This window comes from Phyllopteryx taeniolatus, chromosome 4 (assembly GCF_024500385.1).
Source record: "Phyllopteryx taeniolatus isolate TA_2022b chromosome 4, UOR_Ptae_1.2, whole genome shotgun sequence".
In the NCBI taxonomy this organism is placed as follows: domain Eukaryota; kingdom Metazoa; phylum Chordata; class Actinopteri; order Syngnathiformes; family Syngnathidae; genus Phyllopteryx; species Phyllopteryx taeniolatus.
The window spans coordinates 13,675,616-13,680,895 of NC_084505.1; positions in this window are offsets into that span (position 1 = coordinate 13,675,616).

Here is a 5,280-nt window from a genome sequence, read left to right on the forward strand (position 1 = left end):
TGTTGTAGTTCATCATTAACCCAAAGGTGTTTGCTGCGTACTGCGTGTAGTACGATACAACTATCCTGGCTTCAGTGAAAAGAAACCCACAGCTCTGTCATGATGTTGTATAGCACTCTGGGAAGTTAGATAGCATTCTGGCAAAGGTTGCAGCACCCGATGGGGAACAAAGCAACCATAACAGAAATGCACCCAGGAAGGAAGTACGCTACTGATGATTATGGAAGGTGACAGTGGCACACGTGGCATGGCATGCAGGGAAACCTCTCTTGTGCATCAACATGAAACAACGCGTCTTTCCGCAATATGGCTGCTGATATGGCTGTATTTTCTCATTTTTATTTTTTGAATTTTTTTTTTTTTTTGATGAATATTTTGGGAAAACCCGCGAAGCACTGAAGCAGCAAGACGTGAAGCGCGAAGTGGCGAGGGAACACTGTATTTATATACTTTACAAACCCATTTTAACTTGTTTTTAATTTTTTTTTTTTTAACCTAATCTACGAATGACCTGGCCCATCTGTTGACTTTAAAAATCAAATGTGTCTTTTGAGCACAAGTTTGCTGGTGCCTTAGGCAGTCTCATGCTGTGGTGACGTTCTGATTTCAGTTGTCGCAACGTTTGCTTGTTCCACCTCCAAGCACAAGAGGTCGCAATTTGCTTATAAAGTAAAGGATAACGCTTGTGTGGCTTTGCCAGGATTTACCCCACAATATTAGGTACACATGCCCTTCAAGCCCTTTATATAAGTACTCATTTTGGACTGACACTGTTAGAGAGGTTTTCAATATGTTCATTGTTGTAGTTCGCACTGGAATTAAAGTGAATTAAAGACTGGGGTATATAATATTTTTGATTCCCTGTGTCACTTTACTCATGTGACAAAAATGCCCAAAAAGACCAAAAAGCACAGATTAGTGATTATGTGTGCGTTTTCCTGCATGTGAGCTCGAGACCACTGTGTGAGAGAGTATGCATGTCATGTGTTTGTAGCTGTCATGCACTGTGTGTGCATTTGTGTGCGTGTGTGTTTCATGTCACGCACAGCCAAAGAGCAGGTCAGAGAGATTTGCTTACTACCCCATGAAAAGGTCAGGGGTCGTACAGTAGTGGATCTGTGCTGTAACCGTCGACAGATGGAAATGGCTGAGACTAATCTAAATGGGTTAATCCACTTAATAGTTGCAGGTTACCTCACACATCTATGTTTTTGTCTGTCATTTTAGGTTGTGTTTGGGTATGTAGACTTGCAATATTAATAATGGACCTACAGTGGGAGGAAAAGTATGTGAACCCTTTGAAATTGTTGAAATTTATGCATAAATTGCTCATCAAATGTAATCTCTCAGATCGTCTGAATCACAAGAATAAACAAAGAGTCTGCTTAAACTACTGTAATACCAGTGTCACAGTTGCAGCTTATTGTGGTGTTGAAGCAAAAGCGCCCAAGTGTGTATAAACCTTTTCCAGCTTTATACAAAGCTGTCAACAACGTTCTTAAACGTGGGTCTTCTGAGAGCTCTTTTGTGCAAGGCGTTGTACACATCAGTCAATGCTTCTTGACAGGGGACAAATCTCAGGGTCTCTGACGGTCGCTAATCAACCACAGGGCACATGGACAAAAAAACAAGTCACACTCACATTCATATCCACGGACAATTTAGTGCCTTCAATTAAACGAAGAAACATGTCTTCGGAATATAGCTGAAGAAAACCTGGTAAACACAACAAGAATGCAAACGCCACACAGGAAGGCCAGAGCCAAGATTCGAACCCTGAGCTTTACCTCCTGGCACTGCTGAGGCGCCCTTGAGCAGGACACAAAAGCCCCGATATCTCTTGGCGTTACATATTTGTAACATCTCTCCTTGGTTTGTATCGAGACTTTACCTCCAGGGATCAGTAAAAGTAATTGTTTTTGTCATTTCACATGCACACGCGCAACATCCACTAATGTGTTGTTTGGAAATGCTTTAGTACTGTATAAATTTAGCTAGCAGATGATGGATTGCGTGCCAAAATGTCGTGATCCACGCTTTCCACTTGGACAGGCTCACATAGAAGAGCAGGTCACTTCCTGTAGCACGAGGCCACAAGATATGGTAATGGAGCCTGGGGGATGGTTTCATATTGCATAACATGACGCTGATTCATCTCTCTCTGTGTCTCGCTCGCACACACACACGCACACACACACACACACACACAGACACACACACACACACACACACGAGTGGCCTACTTTCATTTTAGAGGTGCGTAACTTCTTTACCACCGATTTCTGTCATCCATTGATAGAGGTCATCGGTCGTCTGTGTGTGTGTGTGTGTCTCATTGAGCACGTGTCCTGTAATTATTGTTCTGCACACAACCATACTGTTGTGCACACACACACACACACACCGACACATTGACCTAATTTTACAGCGCCGTGTAGAACAGAGGCAGTGTGACTGAATGGGTCACGACAGGCAACATAACTCAGCTCTGAACCACAGCCAACCGACCGCGAAGCACTTATTTTACCGTCACTTGAATTGCTTTTGGTTCAAATCCTATATGAAGAATTAAATCAAGATTTAGCTGAAAACAATGATCATTTATTTGAAATAATCAGCTCAGATCGTTATTCACTCACCGGCCATAACATTAGGTGTACCTACCTGCACAAACTACTGTGATCCAATACAAGTGCTGCATCAAGCCCTTAGAAAGAGAATAGTGATCAATTTTGAGTGACACAATTTTTGAGTGACACTGTCAGAAAGATAACAATGTGGTTATCGTTAATAATTATAGCACAGCCCTGCATTATACTGCGATAGCCTGGATGGATGCATGGATGGATGGACTGAGCAGCCAGGACAGAAACATGTGGATCCCCCCCAAATAAAAAGCACACCAAGCATTTAGTTGGTTTTATAAGTTCCACTGTCATAAGACTAGTTGTCAGCAGCAGGATCTAGTTGGACAAAACAAACATAAACTCGTTACACTGTTCCTATTTTGTTCCTGTTATGTGGGATGCCACTGCTCGTTCCCTCATTAGGGAATGAAATGTTCCCAGCGGTGCGATGGCATTGCAAATCATACATAACAACATAACGACATCCATCTTATATAACACTCAAGGATGCACGCTCCTGTTACATCATTACCCCAACCCTACCTCTCCTTGTTGCTGACCTACATACTGCAGCACCCTGGTTACATAACCAGCCAGGGCTGTTAACTGCAGGCAATGCCGTGCAAACACGACCAAGCTCCTAAACGACACCCCCCGCCCCACGCTAACTTTCCCCCTCTGTCGATTATACTGCCTCCAACCACTTCTTCACTATTTTTTTTTTTGTTATTTTACCATGCTGAGTGAGTTCATCGCCTACCCGGGTTAATATGAGTGTGGAACTAATTATTTATTCATGTTCAGAACGTTGAAGTCGAGCCGTGTCCGTTCAAATACTTGTACGGAACATTTAGGCAACATTCCATTCCCACAAAGTATGCCACAAATATCCAACATGTCCGACCGAGGCTTTGGTCGGCTGGCCTGCTCCCTCAAGCAGCAACGGGGCTCGCTTCTGAATAGTCTGCCCAAATGTACAATGTCGAGGCAAATGATCTAAGTCCCCTCTCTTCTGTCTCCCCCTTCATCATCCCCTTTTCCTCACTGACCTACTTTTACTCTGACCCCCTTTTTTTTTCCAATAGCCTCTGCACAATACACAGCACCACAGTGGGCTGTAAAAAGGAGGAGTGACTTCGAGTGCAAACAAGCATTCGATGATGTGTGCGCAATAATTCACTGCCATTGTCTGGATTCACCTTGTTGCGGAAAGTCAGATTGTAACTAGAATAAGCAATTCTGGAGACATTGCCTGTGAATGCTGACATGCTGAAGGAAATCATATGGACAATGTGAAATGATAAAAATTGATGTTGAATAATACGAACTGAGATGGAATGATTTTGAAGGATATGGAATGATGTGGAATGATTTGAAATGTTAGTGAGTAATTTGGAATTATATTAAATGATATGGAATGATTAGGAATGACAAACTTTGAAGTTGGAACAGTTTGAATCGGTCAGAAAATATGGAAACAAGAGGCAATTTCTTTTTTTAAAATCTGAATTTCAGGCTTTTATTTAGAAATTTTGAAACAAATTGGAATAGGAATGTCTGAACATTTTACATCATGTGTACGTCTGGTTAATTTGGGGTTAGTTCCTGTGAATTTTGGGGGCACTTCCTGTGGGTTTTGGGGCACATCGTGTTCAATTTGGGGGTGCTTCCTGTTACTTTTGGGGCACTTCCCATTCAATTTGGGCACTTCCTGTTCATTTTGGGGAACTTCCTGTTTATTTTGGGGGCACTTCCTTTTCTTTAGGCCACTTCCTGTTCATTTGGGGGAAATTGCGAGTCACTTCCTGAAATCGAATGGTTTGACTCAGTTAAAAAATGTTGAAGCAGGTGGGAAAAATGTAGAATAGGTCGTAATACAGGAATTTTGATGGTCAAAAACGTGAAGAAATTGGTGAAAGTTCTGAAATTTTTGGTGCATGGGAATTTTTGTCATGTCGAAAACATTTTGTAGTTGGAATGGTTTGAATCGGTCGAGAAAGGTTGCAGGAGGAACGAATAATGAACAATACGTCCTAATAGGGGAATGGTGTTGGTAAAAATATGGAAATATTTTGTGAAATATGTAAAAGTTTTGGTGTGTGGGAATTTTTGGAATGTTGAAAATCGATCCCAGGGTGAACTGAATGAGCTAAACATTTTGAATGGACAATGTGAATGTGTTTTGTTGAATATGTCATTGGGAATGAATGGGGACTTTTTCTTGGGTGCAAAATATGAAATTATGGGAAATGGGAAAATTTTGGGAATGAGATGAGAAATGCCCCGCGTGGCGTGAATTTTTGGAACATGTTGAAGTTGGAACAATGTGAATCGGATGTGAAATGTGGCTGTAGAAGACTCAAAATATGGGGCGGAAGGCTTTCAACTTTCACACAACAAAAGTTGATCGTGTTCTTTCCCCCTTCCCTTTCCCCTCCCGTCGTCCGTTACTGTGCGTGAGAAAGACAAAGAGAAAATGCATTGAAAATATTTGATTCAAGAACAAACTAGGATGTTTGCTCAGTATTGCAACACCTCTGCCAGTGCTTGCCTCACATTCCTGCACTGGCTCATACAGTATGCGACCTGTGTGTGTGACACCTCGGCCATGGCAACAGCTCCTGATCCATCGGAGCTACATTCATGCTGTAAG